This window comes from Sebastes umbrosus, chromosome 19 (genome assembly GCF_015220745.1).
Source record: "Sebastes umbrosus isolate fSebUmb1 chromosome 19, fSebUmb1.pri, whole genome shotgun sequence".
Lineage (NCBI taxonomy): Eukaryota > Metazoa > Chordata > Actinopteri > Perciformes > Sebastidae > Sebastes > Sebastes umbrosus.
The window spans coordinates 12,677,295-12,701,270 of record NC_051287.1 but is presented as its reverse complement, the minus strand read 5'-3'; the positions used below and the strand labels follow the sequence as shown (position 1 = coordinate 12,701,270).

General features: G+C 42.7%; 1 long non-coding RNA gene across 1 annotated transcript; it reads right to left on the bottom strand.

Annotated features, from left to right (window-relative positions):
• Positions 1–3,894: 3,894 nt before the first annotated feature.
• On the bottom strand, positions 3,895–23,976 carry LOC119478686. Its single transcript, XR_005204485.1, has 3 exons — positions 23,833–23,976; positions 23,304–23,310; positions 3,895–3,907 (listed from the first exon to the last, which is right to left on the bottom strand). It is a non-coding gene; the product is annotated as an uncharacterized LOC119478686 (long non-coding RNA).

Sequence of the window (23,976 nt, the reverse complement as noted above, 5' to 3'; positions counted from 1 at the left end):
TGGAAAATGAAAGAAGGACTTTTTCTTTGCATTGTTTCAGGTCTAGCCCAGCCTGTCGCATGCTGAGAACAAAGCTGTGTCCTAATTCCATACTATATATTTTTTATTTCTAATCTGGATTTAGTATGTGGTGCGTTCACACTGGAAAAATGGCAAAATTATTCTCAAAGATGTCAGCATGCATGCTTAATTTGCTTCCTTATTGAGTATCGTGTTGGTGAAGAAACTGCTCGCAGCTGGAAAAACATAAATCTTGGATGGTGGTGAGACGGCTCCATGAATATTAAATAAGTATTAAATGTTTGGAAAAGAAACATTTTGTTTTCTCTTTGTTAAGTTTCCAAAATTAAAATTGGCAGCAATGTTCCAAAATCACTGTTTGATTGATGTTTGTTGGCGCAGCTTTTGTATCATTGTTAGTACAAAACAGCAAAATGCATCAATTTCTTCGACGTTAACTGCCGAGACTGTACAATATGAAGTTTAGTACGTAGTGAAAATTGTATTAGTATACAGTGTGGAAGTGGGACACAGTTTAAGTCAGGTCCAATCGCTCGCACTGCCTCGAAAAAATACATTGTGACAGGCCATTATTAATGTAGAACTGCCCTACTTACCTACACACACATGCAAACACACGCACACATGCACCTATTGCTTGCAGTGAAGCACTCACAGGCAATTTGAACATTTCCCCAAATTACTTTGACATAAATTTTGCTCCTCAGGAAAAAAAAAAGGAGTGCTGTGTTCTCTCACTTAGCCTATTTCTTTCCAGGCTAATAATAAAGGGAAAGGGGTGGATCCTAAACCAGCACACAGTCTGCAGAAGGCAGGGAAAGCCCTGGACATGTTGCCAGTCTATCACAGAGCTAACACAGATTGACAGATAAACACACACACACTCCCATTCGTTCCTGTGGGAAATTTAGAATCTCTAATCCACCTGATTGTATGTCTGTGGGCTGTGGGAAGAAGCCAGGGCGTCTAGAAGAAACCCAAATGTACAAACAGAACGCACTGCGGATCAAAGCTCGTAGCTGAGAGGCGTCACGCTCTGTCATTCCAAGAGGTTAAATCACCTTTTCACTTCACCTCCTTCAACCCCGAGGTTCTTAATATATTATTTATATGCATGCCATCCAATTAGGACCGCAACTAACGATTATTTTCATTGTCGATTAGTCTGTTGATTATTTTCTTGATTAATCGATTAGTTGTTTGATCTATAAAATGTCAGAAAATGGTGAAAAATTTTGATCAGTGTTTTCCAAAGCCCAAGATGACGTCCTCAAATGTCTTGTTTTGTCCAAAGACATTCAATTTACTGACATAGAGGAGTAAAGAAACCAGAAAATATTCACATTTAAGAAGCTGGAATCAGAGAATTTAGACTTTTTATTTCTTAAAAAATTACTCAAACCGATTAATTGATTATCAAAATAGTTGGTGATTAATTTAATAGTTGACAACTAATCGATTAATCATTTAATCATTGCAGCTCTACACCTATTGAGGACACTTTTTTACATAACACACCCAAATGTACAACATCATACCAAAGAAAGAACTAAAGAATTGTTTTCTTATTTATTTTTCGCAGGATTTTGAAAAAAAGATCTACTTGTGATCATTTTGACTGATATTGCAATTGCAATATTATTTGTGATATTAGAGGGAATGATAGTTTTTACATCATTATTCTAATTTTCAATGAAAAAAAAAGATATTAAAATGATTATTGTGTGATTTTTGCGGGGATCTGTACCAAACAAAGATGCAAATATTGCAATTTCGATAACATTTTGATCAATTGTGCAGCCGTAATATTTAACTCAGGAGTTGGTAGAGACCAAAACAGAGCTAAAAGGAGAGTGAATAATAAACTTACATGACTTCAAATGAACGCTAATGTGGCTCTGTCTGCTGGATTTGTAAATAAGCAACAGTTTGCTAACATGTTAGCTTTATAAAAAGTGATGTGAATGTGTCAGCGTTGTGTTTACAGCTTGTTCCGCTGCCACCAAAAAAAAAATATTAATACTGCTTTAAGAAAGTGTTTAAACTTCAAACACTGTTAAGATTAGTATATTTTTTAAATTCAAATTTCAAGGATGAACCCTTGAAATAAACAGTCTCAACGGGGTTCTTAAGAGTAGATGAAAAAGAGTTTCTTCATGATACTAAGATGCATCAAAAGACTCTTATATGTTTAGTACACACCCCTACCCCACACACACACATACTGTATAGTGATTCTATGAAGTATGAACGTGTGAGGCAGTGCAAAAAGGTAGACATGAACGTGGGGACAAAAAGAAAGAACACCCTCCTCATTATCTCCCCCACAGTCAGTCAGCAAACACTAAACACCGACGCAAAGAGAAAAAAAGGCAACTATAACAAGAAGAAGAAGAGAAGCAGCAGTTCTGGCAGAGCTGTGTTGACAACTTTCCAGGAGCTGATTTAGCGAAGGAAGCTACTATCTGTTGAGCTCCAACGACAGCTATTGGGGTGTTTCGGGCTGCTTTAGCTCTGATGTGCTGCGATCAACTTTTTTTTGTTATGTAGACGGAGTAACCTAGTTTACTCTGCACACTGCGAAGATAGCAACCTGGATAACCCCGGAGCCCCTCAGCTCACGGCACTGTGACGGATATTAGCGTCTGTTTAATTGGCAAAAAACAAATCCTGCAATGAAACACCCCGCTCTCCTGCAGCAAAGCGCACAAGCGGCTGATGCACACAGATAGAAATCAGATAGACACATACTTCTCCTCTCCCACTTAGTCTCTCTGAAGAATAAATCAGTGGTTGGAGTGTTTCTTTTAAAGAAGAAGCCAGGTGCCAAGCGAAGGCTGAAAAGACTGAGACGGGCCTTCAAAGACAGAAATGTTTGGACAGCTTGTGAGAGCAAAAGTGCTTGCTCCAGGGGGAACGGGTCACTGCGCCGTTCTCGTATGTTTATGACACGAATGAGGGGACAAGTACGAGCGGAAAGGCTGTATATGCATGTGGAGTGCAGGTGTGTCATGTATAATGTATAATATGTGTCGAGAGGTCACTACAGTGTGACGCTGTCTGTCACACAATGTCCCCTATGGCTCATCCATCATAGACCAGCTCCCTTTACACTTCTGCTTTGTGCATCCATGTCTACGACTCTTGTCCAGTGTGTGTGATATGGACACTATGCGCCCAAGGAGGAGTAGAAAGGTTTGAAAGGTTATTAACACGTCGCCAGTCTGTGCATTGAGGGAGAACAGAGCTGCACCAAGAGAATGACATCCACCTGTCTTCGCTTTGCTTGTGTAAAGTCATCGTTAAACACTATCAGAGCAGACAGACGGATCACTTGCTCATCACCTGCTCTGGGCTGTCTGAGGTCATTCATTGTGTGTAAGTGAATGAACATGTGTGTTTAAGCTTATGTATGCCGGCAGATGTGTTTTGTGTGAGAATACAAAAGCAGGGAAAAGGTTGAGAAAGGAAGTGTGTTGTTAGTCCAGCATCCGCCAGCTGATCGAGTTCCCACCTGGGCATCTAGTCCAAGGCCGAGGGAACTAGCATCCACAAAGCTGCTCCAGGTGACAGGAAACACAGCCACACAGTCTGCATTAGAGGGGAATGCAACTGATTTTACACATCAGCATTGCTATATCACTAAACTACATTCTCAATTACGTTTGGATTTGACGTATCACAAATATGCATACTTGCAAACCCTCCTGATTTTCCCAGGAGAGTCCCGTTTTTCTCATTTTACAGCAAAACAGTACACTACAAGATGTTCCTGAAAACATCTGAGGAGAGAAATAGACATGACAGTAACAGAATATCGATTCATATTTGATCAGCGCTGCCTAGTTTGACCGTTTGATGGGAGTTTGCGAGTGATTGACAGCTGCTCAGAGACGGCAGGCTCCAGCTCGGCTTTGATTGGTTGTTTTCCTCCGGTCTGTGAAATCTTGCAGAGGCTGTTAGGAGCACCGGAGGACACTGGGAGGACACAGAGACACATGATTTTTTTTACAGATTACCTGTCTCATGCACTACTGTCAGGATATACTGAGTTTTATAAAAAATAACTTCTTTAATCATATTTGCTCCAATCCTACCTACTGCTGCTTTAAATGTATAACACTTGTAAAGAAATTAGGACAGCCTCTACATTTAAGTCTGACAAGGTTGTAACTGAAACTTGTGTATAAGCCTTTCATGTGCAGGCCAGCATTTGTTGGAAACGGGCATTCGGTCCGGAAAACTCTTAGTGCACGGCTGCTGATGGATGTCACCAAAAATGGCACGATTACAGAGGAAAGCTGTGGTGCGATCTGGATGCAGATCACCTCCAGTGAGAGCCAAAATGGCCGTATGAGTGATAAATAGATGGAAATAGCCCACAGTGTCCAGTTCACAGGCCGGCTGCCCCACTCTTTGATCTGTGGTCCTAATGAGCTTTCAGAACAGAGCCAGAGATGAGAAGACGGGCTTTTTCAAAAGGACCCTTGATTCTGGGGGAGACCTGGGGTATAAGAAGTGCTATAAGCAGGCCTAAGATGTTGCCTCAACTAACATTAGTATTCCCTTAAGTATTCCCTGCTACATTTGTAAAACCTGCCCACCCAACTCTCCAGAGCAAGGTCACTTTCATCATTATGCGCTAAGTTATAGCCTACAGAGGGCTTACAGGGATTGAAACCATACATTTGTTTAAGATACAAAATGCTTTTTTTCTACTGTAAACAGCTTAATAATGTCAATAATTCCCTTTGTAGAGATGGCAGCTCCCCGCCCACCCCTGGGTGAATCTAGTAGTTGAATTTGTTGGGAAGGATTAAGTACTAAACCACCGGTGGGCTGAGACGTTGCCAGGGGAAAAATATTTGTTAAACTGCAAAGTGCTTGTGTACAGCACATTCAGTTAAAAGCAAAACCCCTCTGTGAGAATATACAGCTGGATATGCAATCAAAAAGAATATTTAATGGCTTCCCCCTCGTTCAAATTCAGCATGCGGTGCACTCTGCGATGCTCTCCTTTAATGGTGACAGGCATATATTAGCTCTACGCGTATATCACTCACATACAGTACGACGGACATCATTACAGACCACATGCAAGGCATTGAAACTGAGAAAACAAGAGGGCAGCGATTGGTTTTCCAACAATGCTTAAAAGAATATAATTTGGCTAATCACAGGCAGGTTATTTATGGACAAATAAATGAATTAAAGTTGATTGAAGTCCCCAGCTGAAGGAGAGGCAGACTCCTTTTTATTGATGATGAAAAACTTTCGGGATCCAGTCATCTTGCTACGTGGGACTCATTGGAAGTGCTTAATGATACCCGAGTCCTCTCAAAGGCTACAGAAGCAGCAGGACATCAAAGAGCGGTTGACAGACAGACAGACTCTGAGTTGCATGTTAAAAGTCCGCTCCTCTTTAAAATGAAAATAAAACACGCGTGCACATATCACCACGCCACGAGCAGATCCCGCCATCCTCCCCATCTCTCAGTGGTGAAATACTACCGCCACCTGAAGACATACACGCCGCTACATCCATCTTTCTTCAAATCTTTTTATTTAATTTTTTTTTTCATACTCTTCAAACGGCTCGTGCTCAGGCATAGCCAGGCATGTTTTTGCATCATTAGAGCCAGTGGGTGTATTTGAAGACAGACTAATGACAGCTCGGCTTTCCGGCTCAAACGAGAGCCATTGCTCATTTACCCGAATAGATACATAGATAGATAGATGGAGGGGTGGGGGGGGGTGCGGGGGGGGGGGGGGGGTTGTAATGATGTAGCCTTATCAAATATTCTCCAACGCAAGCCACATGACACGACATCAGGCTTGAGCCATTTAAAGTACAGTCACGGAGTTGGTATGTGACAACTGTTAGGCATGTTAATGTGTATTTTTCAGAACAGTAAATCAATTGGGCATCACCGTGTACATGCTGCTGTCTCGCAGGATGAATGGTGGGAATGATCAAGAGGAGCAATGAAACAGAATGAGGAGTGTTGTGTGCTGTGATGTGATGAATTTACTGGCAATCGTGATTCACAATGGACGGCCTCAGAGAGATGCCTTCCTCCGGAGGCTTGAGATTCTGGCGTGGTCCTTCGCGATCTATCTGCCTCTCCGTTTTATTTCTCCTCAATCTGCCTCCCTATCTGTCTCTGTTCTCCCTCCAAACTCCGATACAGTTCGCACACCAACGCAAACGCTCTAACACACTCCATGAGAGCGTCGATATGGACCTCCGCCAGGAATCAACACTTCTCTCTTGGCTTACTTTCTCATTACTTTACCGTATCTTCCCTTCCTACAGCTGTTCACTGCCCTCAGGTCACATCCTATTTGGGTGGCCAGTGAAGCGAGCCAACTAATGTGTGCCTTTGTTAAAATCCCCATGAAATGAAAAATACATTTTCCCAGTTTCAATCCTGTGTCCCTGTGTTCATTTTACCTCTTGTTATATGCCAAATATATGTCAAAAATCAGAGTATTTTTTAAATCTGATCAAAATCCCTGTCGTTTCTCTTCCTGTAAACAGTTTCAAATGTTTGATGACTCACCCTGCACTGGGTGGCCTTTACAAAAAGTCATCCAATCAAATGATACTTTGGGCAACTAGCGAGGCAATTGTTTGTGGATTGAATCAATATATGTTCTTTGATCGAAGTAGCTACCAGAGCAATATGGAAACAGTCAGGAAGAGATGCTAATGGCTGTGATGGCACCCACCTGTCACTCAAAGCAGCCACACCATTAATTATGCATAACTTTAAGCCTTAATATAATTTAAACAGGTTATTTATATAACAATCCCACCCTGTACAGTTGTCATGAAATGGGATATTAGCTATAGAGACCAAGGCTGTAACCAGGCTGTAAACATGTTTATTTCTGCTGTAAAGTTTGGCATTTTAACATGGGGGTCTATTAATTGACTCACTTTTGGAGCCAGCCAATCGACCTGCAGTTTTTGGCACTTCCGCATTGGCTTCATTTTTTGCTTTCGCTTGGCCTATAAGGAAGCCTGCCAGGTAAGTTGCCCTCCTTATATGTATTCCAATATATTATCTGTTAAAATGCGAGCGCCCTCTTAAATGACCTGTGATTGGTCAAAGTCTCCCGTCACGGGGCTAGATTTTCTAAAGCCTGAAAACAGAGCCATGATGAGGTGCATGAGTCTAGTTTGCTCTCAGAACACTTGAATTACAATATGCTGAAAGGTTATTATTGAATTACTGTATATCCCAATGAAGGGGCCAATTTGCAGCGCCCCAATTTCTGTATCTTTTCATAACATATAAACCTACATCTGTGCCAAATGTGTTGCTTTTATTGCAAAATGCACAATTGTTTTGCTTGACTGACGCTATTTTGGATCTCAGTGGGCAAAAATGCTGTTTTTTTCCCCAAAACAATGTGGCTGAGGTCTGATTCATTCAAGGGAAACTTTACCTATATTCAACCGACTTGATGTTACTGCAGCAGTGAACGTCCACCGATGACAACACAAAACAACCTGGTGCAGTTTTGTCGGCGGGTGAGTGAGGGGGGCTCCGGGCGCCGTTCACCTGCATGTGCTGCCCGCGCTGCAGTAACATTACCACACGGCCAGTTTCCCTCTCATCTCTCCCTCGTTCTCCTCCTGATCTAACAACAGGTGAGGGAGGTGTGTGTGTGGAGCCAACAGTCCTCTGCCCTGTAGCTCCGTATCCAGCTAAACTCTCCAATCAAATGCAAATGATTTGATTTAAATCCATCTTGTAGCTGTACACCGCTCAAATATTCTGTTTCACTGTGGGATATGTCACAGTACAGCAGTTAGAGACGCTCTAACTTCTTCTGTTTGGATGTAGACACAACAGTGTCTGCACTGACTCGGCCTGTTATAGAATATTAACAACCAAATGCAGTGGTCCCATTTTCAGCTCCAGTTGAAATCACAACTTGTTGACACTTCATAAAGTCCCCCAAAAGCCTGCGTCCGCGGCAGCCCAGGGCGATACAGATTAGACCGTAATATGGATTGATCCCTGCTCCCCCCCCCCCCCCCACCACCACCTCTCATCTTCACACATACCGGCTGTGTGGGTGTGTGCACGTACACCTTGTGCTGCAGCATTTGTGTACAATTTGTGAGCGGCTGCCCCCACATTCACCAGACGCACAGCTTGTTTCTGCACCCTCCCCAACCTTGTGTTTTAGTTTACCCCCCCTCCCTTTTTTATTCTGGGTCTTTCGGTGAGATTAATTCCTCTCTTCCCATCTTTGGGCTGTCAACTCAGAGTATGGAGTCATTTTTTAAAGGCCGCTGTTCCCGAGGACGGGAGACTGATTGAGTTGTGGCCTTTTTCTGAGTGGGTAAAGAACAGGATTAATGCATAACTCTGGAAACCAACACGTTGGAAAAAAGAAAAAAGAAAAAAAGAGGTGAGAAAATGTCCCATGGGAGCGGGTTAAATAATGAAAGTTTATGAACAAGAGCATTATGTACTATATCACTGATTCTTTATGAAAGACGTGTGATGCGTTTGTGGGAATGAAAAGAACAAGTGGTTGACAAGCAGTAGTACCTTTTAAAATGAACAAATGATCATCACAACAAATGTTTTTATGAATAAGTGCTTAATAGCACAAAACAATCATGCTCACATAACCCCTACAGTGATTGTCCAATCATAGTTTAGCAACCGGAACTAGTTTACACTCCAGCAATCCCCATATAGAGAGGTAAAGTCCTATCCCTTCTGGTGGACCACCATGGGACCTTATTTTCGGAAAAAATATGTACGGTAATGAACAGCGAGAGTAATTTTTTTTTTTATTCCGTTTCAATTGCTCCATGAATCACACATATTTGTTTTAGTTTGTCAATTTAAAACATACATTTGCAAGTCAAGAAAGTCTCAGTTTGTTGTATAAGACTGAAAATACGTAATTAGAAAGACTACACACCCAGAAGTCTTGTAAGTGACGTCTCTCTCTCTGAAGCTACGATGTCTTTGTGTTTCCTACTGGGATGAACTCACACCGGCAACGGGTCTCGCTCGTTCTTTCTCTACCTGGGTTAGGTTTACGTTTTTTTTTCCGAAAAAAGGTGGGGGACACCGGAAGGGGAGGGACTTCGCCCCTCTATAACGTTACGTTTGCTAAACACGTTGCTTAGTCCTCATATTAAGAACCTTTTCTCTTGTTAAACTAAAAAAAAATTGCATTCAGCAAATAAAATCTGCCAGCAACAGTTGTCATTTCAGCTGTAAAAATCAAAATTTTGCCGGGTAGAAATAAGAAATTTGCTTTTCTCTACCTCATGCTAAAATCGAGGACGGATTGGTTCAGAAATGTTGGTGGTAAATCTGCAACAGTATCATTGTAAACTGCATACTGTATGTGCCACGAGGGAACAGAAAGCTTTAGGGGGCGGGGGAGGTAGTGAACGATAAATGAAGTGATGAATATATTAGAGTTTGGCTGAAAGAAGAATTGACCTCATTAAAATGGGAATTGGTTTGTATAGCGGATCATCTTAAGTAAGAATGAAGACCATCTCTTTAGTCAGGTCCCTGCAAGACACTATCTGAAGACAGCCACTGGACACATAATTACAATTATTTCTCATCCAGACGAGAAACCCGTGGTGTTAGGGTGTCATTTTAAAGGAAACATTTACCAAATTCCAGCTAGAATGAGCACCATTTCATTGTCTGTAAAAGATACATTAGATCATATTCTACATGTGCATTTAACAATCACAAAACCCGACGTCACCATCTTTTACACCGCATGTCATTAAGTTATTTTCCGGAGGAGTGAAGCAGCAGAAACCCCGAAAACACGCTTGGCGGCTCCTCTGTCTGACGATAAAGTAAATCTGCATTCACCGAGGAGCTCCTGAGAACCAATGTTCTCAACAAAGGGAGTGAATCAGAGGTTGGGCCTGCACTTTCTCATGAACTCCTCCCAACGCTCTCTCACTGCTCCCCGCGCTCCCCTCCTCTATCCTTCCCGTGGCCACTCAGAGCTGAATAGCTGATTAAGCACACATTGATTAGCGCAGCCTCATTAGCATCCTGTTTGCGTTGACCCACCCCCCCTCCCCAACCCATCCCCCCACTCCACCATTTCCAAGCAGCACACACACAAACACACAGACTCTGCCTCTTTCACTGAGCCCCCTTTGCTGCCCTGACTCAAATGGATTAACAAGCACAATATTTCTGCCAGGGACAGGAAATCACTGAACACTTGTCAGGAAGCCTGCGATCGATGGGATTCACATCATTGACCCCCTCTCACCGCATGCGCCCCCTAACCCACCCTTGCCCCCCCTCCGTGTCCTCGACCCTTACACTCTACCCACACAGACTCTCTCTCGGGCTGTGAGACCGCGCCACCACCAATTTTATATTTGCATTTCTTCACAGGAAGTCTTCATGAAACCTGCACACACATATGCCAGATATGCCTCTTTCTCCGAAGTTAAACTCTCGTTGTTCTCGTTTTTCCTTCCGTCTTCTCATCTTCTCATTCCCTGCAGAGTTTAAGGCATCATTGCCAGCTCTAGCTAAAGCACCATAGGGTGTCTCCAAGGTTAACTTAATACATTACAAGCAGTAAAAGCACAGAGCGCTGTGCCTGTGTGTGTGTGTGTGTGCTTGGTGATTATGCATAGCATTTATGCACGTTTGCATATTTTTGGGGTTACACGGAAAATCTTAAAAAACTGTTGTTGGTGAAAAGCGACTTATTCCCAAAGGCACGTATATTCAGTTCAGTGGATGATGTAAGATGAAAATATCTCGGCTGGAACAGAATCGATATATACTAAAATATGTGTGTTCGGGTAGACGTCCAATTATGACACAGTTTTGTTAAAATAAAGGACAGAGAAAATAAATGTGTTGCTGATTTCTCCATCGGCCATCTGTTGCTGGAAGATTCACACAGAGAGAGAAAGCGGAGGGGAGGGCGGCTTTGACTATTGAGCTTAATGCATTTCGCACCTGTTTTTTTTTTTGATTGTACAAATCTCAATTGGATTCGGAGCAAATAGCCGCATTTCATTTGGGTTTTGGTTGAATTTAGCTCGTACAAAAGACAACTAATGTGCTGTAAGTCCAGGAGCATGTTGCAGAAGAAAGAGGACATTAGAGACTTATTATGGGTGATAGAAATGGTACTAAAAGATGCAACAGCAACATGTTCTAGTTATGAAAGGTGGTGCATCCTTATCGGCTGAAGAGGCTATACGCTCTGGGCTCTCGCCCTTTCACGGAGGTTTCTTTTCTGGCCGCTGTGAGCTTTCTAGAGTGTGACAAATAACCCAGCAGGCCTGGAGCCCACAGCTCAGTAAGCATTCCAACAATGCCATATTACTGCATTAATATTTAAGGTCTAATGTTTCCCTAACTGGCATTCAGACAGCTGGCTAAGGGCTTCTCACTAAAAGCATGTCAAGCCAGGCGCTCAGTGGAATGTCATAGGCCCCGTTTACACCTGGCATTAACATGCGATTTCGGTGAGCTGATCACAAGTGGACAGCTCTAAGTCAGATCACACCATAAACTGTATTTAAGAAGTGGACGTAGTCACCGTGACGTCACCCATTGGTTTGTGGACTGCAGTTTTGAAGCCTTGAGTTCGGCATTTTGGCCGTTGCAATCTTGATTCTTTGCAACCAGAAGGGACACAACAGGGTGGAGTTAAGTAAACCAAACCCTGAATAAGACATTTTTAGGCGATCAAAATGTTACGATTAACTTTCATGAACTGAAAACACACTGTGAAAGGGTTAAAGTTGGGAGACGAAAACACGGACAACTCCCAGACCAGACAACGCCCTGGTAGCGACCTATCAATCACAAGGTAGCCTCGCCCTAAATCATCCCCTGCTTTATGGTCTATTTGACTCCAAATGGGACCATAATTTACTAAATGAACATCATGCTGTATTGAAGAAGACTTGAAACTAGCGATTGAGACCATAAACTCATGTTTACAATGTTTACTGATGTAATAAATCAAGTGAGAAGTAGGCTCATTTTCTCATAGACTTCTATACAATCAGACTTCTTTTAGCAACCAGAGGAGTCGCCTCCTGCTGGCACACATTGGTTACATTGGCATTGGGTCTATTCCTTGGGGTGTTCCAGGCAAACCAAATCGCCCAAGATGTTTTACAGACTTGTCATACAGTATATCTCTATAGGCTTTTTGGAATATTCAGACGTCGTGGACAAAGCCACCTTACGCGATTTGAGAACCAACTGAAGAAAAAGAAGGAAAAAAAGGAGAGCTGCGGCTTTGATGATGCTTTTTGCTGTTACGTCCTTGTCTGGGATTGGGGGCGGCTGTGGCTCAGAGGGTAGAGCAGGTTGTCCACCAATTGGAAGGTCGGCGGTTCAATCCCCGGCTGCTCCAGGTCACATGTCGATGTGTGTCGACCTTGACCAATGTCTCTTGAGCAAGACACTTAACCCCAAATTGCTCCCTAAGGCATAACCATCGGTGTGTGATTGAGTATTTAGATTAGATCCTGATGAGCAAAGTTGGCACCTTAGCAGCCTCTGCCATCAGTGTATGAATGTGTGTGTGAATGGGTGAATGCTGACATGTAGTGTAAAGCGCTTTGAGTGGTCGGGATATGGGGCGCTATATAAATAGTAATAAATAATATATGCAAGTCCATTTACCATTAGCGTTAACACTACAAAAAATATGTGTTCAAAGACCACCTTCGGCAAAGCAATGCATCTTGGTGCTCGTTTACACTTGTATTTAGCGCCGTCCACTTGCTGGAAAAATAAAAATTGGGGGAATTTTTTTTATGTCTTTTAAAGTATCTCCTTTCTAAATGCCATGGCTCACATGTAAGATTGTACTTACATGCATGCAAATAAAAGGTTACTTTGAACTGGCTTAAAATTTGTTACTAACTGTTTATTTATTTTAAATAATTTTAATATTTATAAAGAATACGTGCATGATGTCATGCAATCTGGTCTGCTTAAAGTGTAGAATATAATAGTTTCAAATTTACAATATTATATATAATTTACAATATTTGTAGTTGCATTAGCAGTGAAAAACAGCCCAGTTTGAAACACATGGACTCCAAGTTGCCTGGACTGTGTTAATGAACATGATCGGAAGTGACCGAGTGCTTTTGTTGAACCTGTAATAGTGCGACAACCTGCTCGGGGCTGTTTCCCTGCTGTTCAAACAACACAATCTGGAATAGGAAGAACCAGAGAAAGGCAATTAACCAGTTACTCACCACTTGCATCTACTATCACTGTGCATTTTTCATCTCAGAGTGCAGATAAAATGTTTTAAAAAAAAAGAAGCATGGTGTAACATTTGGTGATCACAAGCATTCCAGGTGGCAAAAAGAAAACATCTTGTACTCTGCTCTCCATGTGACCTTGACTCTCCAACAGCCGTTTGACCGTCACCTTCCCATTCAAGTCATTATCGCTCCGGCTGCTGCACGTGTGTTAGCACGTTTATTACCAGCCTGATTGTGAAAACATTTATGATTTGAGAAAAAAAAAAAATCTCCGGAGACATGCATCAGTCACAGGAACGCATCATCCTGCGGCATACATTAGAGACCTTATGGCGACATGTTTTTCTGCTGTTTACAACCTCGCCAATTTTTTTTTCTTTTGTCCCCCCTTCTGTCTCCCAGTCTGTGGATCTACCTGCTATCCCCTCGCCCACAGGTGACGGCAGAGCAATTAAATCCCTGGCGCCAGGATTAATTCTTAGCAAAGGTTGCGGCCATCGACAAGTATGTGTGGGAGTAGTCTTATATTATGTAGGATTACACAAACGGTCGAGCTTTCAGCAACAGATTCGGTGTGACTGGAAACGGGAGCGGAGGCTGGAGGGATCCAGTCAAATTTGGAGGCTAATTTAGTAAGATGGGGAGGAGGAATGTTGGGGGAAGAGCTGGCGGTGCACTGCAACTGAACCCAAAAACTGCACATTAGCAGGGGGCAGTCGCTGACGTATGTGTGTGTATGCGAAACGCGCGTGTATGTTCGCCTGTGTATATTTTTGTGTGTACAGGAACGTTTGCCATAGCTGCGATGGAAGGAACAGATGGGCGGGGGAAGTGGACTCCTGTGCCTGAGGACTACTGTGGCGCTTAGGATCAGAGTGCCGCCTACGTTCCACCCTGGGCCCCAGTTACCCACTACAGCACATGGAGCCCGTCCAGCACCAGCCCATCATGGACCAGCCCCCCGCGCCATCTGTCTCCTAGGACAGACAACCCCCCTCCTTCCTCCTCCTTCTCAGCGCTGTGTCCTCGCCAGCCCCGCTCCTCCGCCACGCCACCCCCATCCCGAAACCAAGAAAACAGGCCCACGACAGTTACACGGACGTTACGTGTTGCTTTTTGGAGCTCTGGGAAGACAGAAGGAATTTGGAGAGATGACTCAAGGAGGAGATGGAGAGCCAAGTGCATTTTAAACCCATACATCAAGAAGATGATTTATTTATGACAAACCTGCTTCCACGCAGTTTTTCTTTGGATAATTTGGTCTCACAGCATCTTTGGAAGAGTTTGAACAGGAGAGGCTGAAGAGTGAATTTAAACAACATAATCTGGGACAGACAAACCACTTTTCATGGCACAGGTTATTACTAAATCTAATTACATAATATGGATGACTTAATTTCAGGTTTTTGTCCAGGACACCTCACTGTTACCTCACTGTTTCTCGGTGTCACCTCAGCGCCATCTGTTAATATGAAATGAACCTGATGAGTTCATTCAGTGTCACAGGTGTCAATCGATGCGAGCTAAAGCCAAGATGACGTCAGTTTTAGGAATTTGGTCAGCTTAAAACCCACAGCTTCTTTTAACAACACAGGTCTGATGGAAGTAAAGTCAGTATTGGTTGGTTATGAATATAATTTTGAAGCACATGCGATTTCTGTGGAGACTGGAGCTTTGAAACAAACAGAAATGACGGGAGAGCAAAGTGCAAATTGCCAAATACAGCAGTAATATATTGCAGTTCTCATACACTCATGCACTGTAATTCTTATATATATAATTTGTATAGTCCACGTAATTGTGAACCAGGAAGTGTAAAGAGAACACAAACACAGCGTAGAGAAAAGGTCGGAGTGGACGGGTGGGTCAAAAAACACCTGACTTTTGCCCAAGGAGACCGCTGTTTGTGTCCTGTGTGAAACCAGAAGTCAACGCTGATTTATTTGTCAAATAACTTCCGTACTTAAGTTACGCCACTTCTTAAGTTATTTGTTGCCTAAACCTAACCAAGTTGTTTCCTGTGAAGACGGAAGTTTACTTTGAAAAGACCGGAGCGGGTATTGACACGTGCGTCACGTGTTGCTGGACAGTCGTAGGGAAAAAATGATATCATACATTCATTCAATCTTTATTTAAATCTCGAGGAATCATTGAGGGCATGCCCTCATTTTCAATGATGTCGAGGGTACAATAAAACCAAATAAATAAATACACTGTTACAAAAAACAGTTCCATTCAAGAGCGGAGTAGTTTGTAATCATGGATTTAAAATCACCTAGTGGTACAATTGTGTTAAGTCTGAATGTGTTTTGTAAATTGTTCCAAGTTTTTGCAGCACAAACACTGAAAGCAGTTTCCCTACATGTAGTGTTTGCACGCGGGACTTCAAGCTTTAGTCAATCAGTTGAACAAGTCGAATAATGACTAAAGGACCAATTTAATAAGGACATGATGCACGACGGCAAGTTGCCATTAAGGGCTTTATAAATAAATAAAAAACGATGCCTATCACGTCTCACTGTTAGAGAGGCCCACCCAACCTTTTCATACAAGATGCAATGATATGAGTCGCTGTATGAGGATACGTTTCTACTCTCTCGTTTTCATGTCTTCGTTTGTGTCCTTTGTGTCTTTTAAAAGGACTTACAGACAATGTGACCTAATTTCACTTGACTCGAGCAAAACCCAAAGATAAAAAAATTAGGAAAATATATATTTAGCTTCTCCAGTGAGTATTTCTTTTCTCAGAAATTTTGGTTTGAAGCAATTTTGGTTTGTTCATTTTATACTTACTAGGTTGCAGATGATGGTTGCTTGTGATAAACGTATGAACAAGGATGCATGAACAAAAACACAGTGAGCGTTCAGCGTCTAGTTTGTCTGCATTGATATGTCCAGATGAAACCTTTGGCCCGTCTTAATCACCTGTCAGCTCTGCCAGCAGCCCCCAGCCCTCTAACGGAGGGGGAGTGTCTGAAGTCTCGTAATGCCCTTCCTCTCTGGTGTCTGCCGAGATAATGAGACAATACTGTACTGAAGCTATGACACCATGCTGGGTGGGTAGGTTGGTTGGGGTGCAGTAAGGACCGATAATGAGGGACGAACTCTTGCAGGCATGGGGGGGGGGGGGAGGGGATAGTGGCGGTGGGTGGATGGTGTTTGGAGGCAACCGCAGCAGGAGGTTCAACATGAGCCGGCAGGGAGGTGGAGGAAGAGGAGACGGAGAGAGAGACGGGAACAAAGACCGGCAACAAAATGCCGAGGACAAGCGAGAGAAAAAACACAGCTCACAACAGATTAATGAAGACACCGAACAGCTGGACATCTAGTACATATGTGTGTTTATTTGTGGCTGTAACTTATACCAAAGGATTGACAGAGCGAAAGAAACCTCAAACTGTGTACCTCACTAACGACTCCATAGTCTCATCTGCTCATTTATTTGCAGGGAGTAAACCCGGCTCATTAAGTGGGAGGAAAACATTGACATAAACACTCTTCAGGCTCTTCTACCCTCCTCCTATAATGACATGACTATTATGATGGTAAGGGGGTGTTAATTTAGCCCAAGACAAACAAAGCTTCTCTAACTACCCCCTCTGTGTTATATTAATATAGCTGTGAACACTCTCCCTTAGGAGTCACCGACTGAGCTCTTCGCTTCCCCCCTGCCTGGAACCAATCTCCCACACACTGCCTGCATTTGTGCCTCCGTAACTTTCTCTACTCTTCTAATTTCTTGCTTTTTTTAACTTCCTGTTCATTCTTTAATTTTTCTTTCTTCCTCTCTGATTAGTTTTTCAGGTAATAGGGGTGGAAAAAAAATCAATTCACCTATGTATCGTGATTTTTTTGTTTTACGATTTTTGAAATAGATTTTTTTTAATGCCAGAATTGATATATTTTGCTTAATTTGAGTCTATGTGGAGGTAGAAGCAAGTTACCGCTTCTATTGTTGTAGTCTGAGTAACGTGAAATCATATCCGTTCCGTATCGGTCAACCAAAACAAACCACAGAAAGTAGAAAACGGCGGAGGGTCAGCGTGGATACTACCTGCACCCTCACATGTCGCGCGGTCGAGCCGGCCGTCACTCTCATCTCCGTGGTCGAATGGGCTGACACTACAACTGTAGAGCACCCATATACTGACATTTATGTTGAATACATTCAAATGGCCCAGATGGAGCTAAGCATGGATGTATAAAGAGAACGGAGCTGACGGGAGAGCTAGTGGAAGTACACACGCGTGGCTACGTCTGGTTTTCAAAATAAGGTTTTAACAAAGGGAACTGTATATACAAAATACATATATGGAAATAAGATTGATTGGATTATATTCACCAGAAGTATAAAACATTACATGTAGCTTATAAATTAAAACGAAAATACCACTAATTTGTGAAGGAAATGTCTTTATTCTTTGATTTTTCGGGTTGCTGGAAAAAAAATAATAAATAATTCCTGTCAATGACTGATATATTTGACTTCAAGACATCTCTGACTACATACATGCTGAAAATCAAACATTTTTACTGGATTAATTTAGATATTTTCCCAACTAAAAGTCCCTAGAAGTGTGTGATTCAACTTTTTCCCATGGTCTAGTGTTAAAAAAGTTAAGAAGAAATTGCAATAAAACATAATATCGAATCGCAATACTTAAAAATTGCAATACATATCGAAACGGCACCTAAGTGTCGTGATAGTATTGAATCAGGAGATAGGTGAATCATCCCAGCCCTATCAGGTAAGGGGCTATCTTTTTTTTCTACCAATCGCATACAGGCAGCAAGATTTTCTAATATTGTCCGTTTCAAAACGCTCTGCAGGAGCTGCTGCAATAAACACACAAACACGCACAAACACACACAGGCCTGCAGAGTTACATTAATTCCTCGGCCCTCGGGAGAGCAGTGTATTGATTGGGCCTCGGTGTGGTTTGTCACAGGTGATCACAGTGATTGGGACACTGCTCAAGCGTGTTATCCAGCTCTGCCCCGGAGGCGAGCGCCGTAAGGACTTAAAACAGCGTAAACTGACTGGCACTAATGGAGAGCACCACTCTTATTATAGGAGTCACTTGTCTGCGCTGTCAGGCGGAGCAAGAGAATGACTGACGTGCAGAGAAATATAGCATATCAACTGACTGGCTTTGGGCTCGTGGACGGTGAGTGGTTGTGTCAGTTCGGGACACGTAACAGGTGAAATCTGTGCCTTTCCGTGCACGACCTTGGCTTGAAGTTAAAGTGAAAGCATATACTCCAAGGCTAATAGAGGGTTGCTTTTCTTCACCTACATCCTGCAGCCCCCTCCCTGTCTTCCTGTCATTCTTACCCTCTAGTCCTGAGACCTGCAGGTGTGAATCCTGCTGGACTAACACCCATGACACTCGCTGTTTCTCTACCATCTCTGTCCTTCCATCACACTCACAAAATAAATCCATCCCATGTCCATTCTCACCTCTCTCAACCCTCGTCATTATTCACGTCACCCCTCAGGACCCCCTGTTTCACCGTGCTGTGCTGGTGGTTCTGCATGTTTCCACTAGGCTGATGATGGGATTATCGTTCAACATCCACAATACGCAAGTCTGCCACCGACTCCATCCATCAAGAGCAGTCGGACCAAATCTCCAACACGGTGGGTGAGCAGTCAGCCCTCAATCTTCACGGTTTTTGCAAAGGCAAAACAATATAACTGTGACAGTCAACGGTGGCGAGACTTTACGAGAGTGTGCGTCTCTCTTCAGGTAAATGACAGGTTAACATGAGTGGGAGAGGACTGACCTGGACTTCTGCAGAAGTCTAGAGCTGCAACAATGAATCGATTAGTTGTCAACAATTAAATTAAACTATTTTGATAATCGATTAATCTGAAAAAAAAAAGTCTAAATTTTCTGATTCCAGCTTCTTAAATGTGCATATTTTCTGGTTTCTTTACTCCTCTATGACAGTGAACTGAATAATTTTGAGTTGTGGACAAAACAAGACATTTCTGACATTTTATAGAAATCGATCAATCAAGAAAATAATCGACAATGAAAATAATCGTTAGTTGCAGCTCGACAGACGTCTGATGTTTGTGACATCTGGGCCGAAGAAAACATACAGAATATGCTAAATAAAGTCCACGAAAATAGTGACTTTATGAAGTCATTCCAGATAAACTGGAGGAGAAGGGATTTGTGCGCAGAGTAGATCAGCGATATATCAAAGTTTGCGATTCCCTGCATAGAAGTGGCAGCTAGACGAAAAAGATAAATTTGCTCCTTCGTACACGCCCCTCAGGAAATTATTTGTATTATTTTGTGCGCTTTAATTTGTGCACTGAGAAAACAAACCAGACTAAATAGTTTCAATTTGACTCTGATTCGGACTAGCCAAATGTACTATGGCTTGTGAAAGCGCCCTTAGTCGACTAACACTCGATACTCGACACGATTTTGTCGACTAATGGATTAATTGATTTAAGATCTGTATAACTAAGTTTCTCCTCAAAGAATCACACAAAAGCATCTTGTGTTTAACAGAGATGTGCTCATAAGTTTCTTGGAAATAAGTCAATCAGCTTGAAAAAAGCAAAAAAAAACGACTTATCGATTAGTTGACTAATGGACTAAGAGATGGCAGCCCTAGTTTGGTCACCTTTCTCAAATTTACAGAACTGATTTTCAGCATTCAACACAGTAACTTTTAAAAATGTCTTGCCGTCTGAAACTTGAGAGCTAAAAAGTGAAATTCTCATGGCTGGTATACCAGAGGTATTAAGTATATTTACATGCATTACATTACGGAGAGGGAGAAGAGTCTCTAGCTCCTCTGGATTAACACCTAAAAATAACTCAAGATGCTCATCAGTTGCTAGAATAGGATGAGACTGCAGATTCTTTGCCCAGTGGTCACAATTAACGCTGAACCCTCAATATTGCCAGGCGGCCTCCAGAGATCTATTAGAATTACCATAAGCAAATTGGTCAACAACTAGACATATCCCACATGTGGGGTTAGCAGAGTGTGACCCTACCCAGTCTCCCTGCTGACTGACACTGTTCCCTCTCGACCTTTGGCACAGTCAGCTGATCGAACACGCCACCTCAGAGCTGGAGTAAGCATCGTATAGGAACGGGCGGGGAAACACAGCCGTCTGCATTACATCAAACATTCATAACCTGACCTGGCATAAGAGCGGAAACTCTTAAAACCCCCTTGAAACTGTACGAGAGGGTAGACATTAATGTAAGGAGGGTGGAAAAGCGTAACAGCTTTAAAATATTAACCTCTTTATAACAGTTTGATGGCTTAATCGCCAATCAATACCATTGTGCAGCGGCAGTGGCTGGGTGGGAACAGGATGGCGGTGATGAAAAATGCATGAGGCTGGGGCTGAAGCGGGGGGCCAGAAAATTAAACCCTGCCCGCCACATTTGCTGAGTTGCAGCGGTGGAGCTGGGAGAAGTTGGAGTAGGGAGGTTTGTGTGTGTGTGTGTGTATGTGCATGTATGGGTGTGGTTTCCCTATGGTGTGTTTTGCACCTGAGTGAAACAAATAAAAACACTCTGCCGATGGAAAACGTGACAAACAAACACACACACAGCTATTGTGTTTCCCACTGCAAAGTTTAAAGGAAAGCCATTTTCAAGTGTTTCATTTCAGTCATCCATCCCATAAAAACAGAAAAACACTCAGCTATCACCGGGGGAAGAGCAGAAGGAGGTTGCAACTAACATGGGAGATGCTGTGAGCTGAAACTCGGTCACTGTAGTGCAGGGCTCCTGCTGGCAAAACACATGTTAGCTCGATATGACCCTAAAAACCCAGTCTACTTTGAGTGTACCTTTAATTTCTAGCTTGTTAGGACCAGAAGGGCCTCGGCTTCCCCTGGGTCATGAAAGATTAAAGACCCCTTCTGTACAAATTAAACTGACAAAATCATATTTACAACTCAAAAAGCTGCTTGTACCTCATGTGAGATGTCTTGTATTTAATTTACTGCACGCAGAGGAACATCAGTTAAAACAACAATGTTGATTTGTGGATAAAACAAGTAGACTAGTTTTATACTTTTAATGTGTATTATATAGGACTGTCATTACTTCCTTCTATTTAAATGGTTCATATTTTGTTACACTTTGTTTAGCTCTTTTTTCACTGTTAGCTGATGCATCTTGTTTTTTTGCACTATCCTTTAACGCGATAGATCTTTCGTAGGTTGTAGCGGGCTCAGTTTTAAAGCTAGAGTGAAGAAATCATATGAAACAAGAAAACCTAAAGAATCCATTGGTACCAACCATGTCATAGCCATTTTCAAAGGGGTCCCTTGACCTCTGACCTCCAGATATGTGAATGTAAATGGGTTCTATGGGTACCCACGAGTCTCCCCTTTACAGACATGCCCACTTTATGATAATCACATGCAGTTTGGGGGCAAGTCATAGTCAAGTCAGCACACTGACACACTGACAGCTGTTGTTGCCTGTTGGGCTGCAGTTTGCCATGTTATGATTTGAGCATATTTTTATGCTAAATGCAGTACCTGTGAGGGTTTCTGGATAATATTTGTCATTTTTTTGTTGTTAGTTAATTTCCAATAATAAATATATACATACATTTGTATAAAGCAGCATATCTTCCCACTCCCATGTTGATAAGAGTATTAAATACTTGACAAATCTCCTTTTAAGGTACATTTTGAACAGATAAAAATGTGCAATTAGTCGTGATTAATAGACAATCATGTGATTAATTGTGAATAAATATTTTAAAAGACTGACAGCCTTTTTAAATACGCATAATTTTTTTTGGGCTATATACAAATTACAGTGCATTACTTTTCATAGGTATAGCTATGAACGCTGAATGAGAACATCCCGCTCTATATGACATACTGTCCCACCCAGGATGGTTCAAACTCATTAAACGACTCCCACTTCTTTTATGGTATGGTTCATTCTTGTGTTATGAGGGTATGCCTTTAATGAAACTCATTATCTTTATTAAAACAAAATGAACTCCTTTTTAAAAGTGGCTCCAGTGACTACGTGGCCCTCGCAGCCGGCCCAGCTGAACTACTTTAGTGGTCACGTCTTATCATTTCTATCCGACAGATTATAAAACCCACGAGATGTTTCACTATTAACCACCTTGTTCCACCGAGCTACGGTGCAGAGGTAGGTCCTGCGAGGCTGAGCCGCTACACCCCCATGCCTCTCGCCTCTCTGTCGGGTGCCGTGCCCCGCCACGAGGCTGTGATCTCACCTGTCAGAGCGAATTTAGCGGCAGGTGAGCTCAGCCGGTGGCTACCTGCTGACTACAGGCTTGTTTTACGCTCCAGTTGGCTGTCTCCTGCTGAACATGATGCTGGAGAAAAATGGACAATGACCCCCTCCCCCCCCTACCTCCTCTAGCTCCAAGTCAATGCAGGAGAAAGCATCTGCAAGAGGACGGTCAGGGGAAGGGAGAGGTGGAAGAAAGAGTAGAGAAAGAGAGGGAAAGGGTAAGCTAGGGTTTCCTGGAAGTGTTTTTTTATAAACTGGCAGAACAGTGGGTGGCACGTTGTAATCTGACAGTGATGTAATTGTCCCTGCTGGTAATGTGACATAGAGCATGCGAAATCTCTCAAAATTAATTCACTACCAACACTTGCAGAATAGGAGACTATTCAGGGGAGAGAGGGGAGGAGCTGCTGCAGCTTCTGTGGCCTTGAACGCTCCATCAGCCAAGCTCTTCTTTCTCATTCTGCCTGAAGTAAACCGGGCCCTGCCCTCGACACAAAAAATAGCTTTGTCATTGATCACAATGCATTCTAGCATAACCAAAATAGCGTTCGCCATTGATCTTGAACGGAAGACTGATCAATCTTTATTAGTTCTGAGTGCAAGCGAGGGGCTTGTAACAACAGAAACGCATGCAACACCAGCATTATTTCAAGAGGCTTCCAGAAAGTCTGATCAAACACTCTCACCACATTCGTGCTGCACACACTCACAGCTCAGACAGAAGGCCTGAGTAACCTCTTCACACACACACATTGAGCCGGCGAGAGCACAGTCAGACAAGCAGACAGAAGCGTGCGGGGAAGTGTTTCAGTCAGCAGGAAGCGGCTGTGTTGAACAGCGGCACCTGGCTTAAAGGATAACACTTCCCCTGATCCGCTGTATCTACAGGGCCAGGCCAGCTGAATACACCATCTCATAACCACGGAGGGGGCTACCACACGGCAACAGCATCATTTCTCCGAAAGTGGATGGCACAAAAAAAAATACATCAATACTTTCCATGATATAAGCTGTCCTCACCGAGGGACTGGGGACCCATCTGCATCTGATTACAAGCTGTAAATCTGGCTGACCCTTTTTTTACTGTCTGCACATATAGCTCAGCATGTTTATTGATCTTAGTGGACATTGTGATACCTTGTACGAGCACCCATAAAAATGCCGGCACTACTTCTAGCTACCAATGTGAAAAGTTTCTATGAGGACTCAAGAGTAGGACTGTTGCAATGGGTGTGCCGCAATGTTGACTGTTATCAGGACATTAAATAGGCGTCATCAGTCACTATAAGCACAATAGATGTGGGCCATTAGGGGCCTACTACGGTGTAAAAGTGAAATTGAAACTTAAAAGCAACACGTTCTAACATGTTGTAAAACTGAATGAAACGTCAT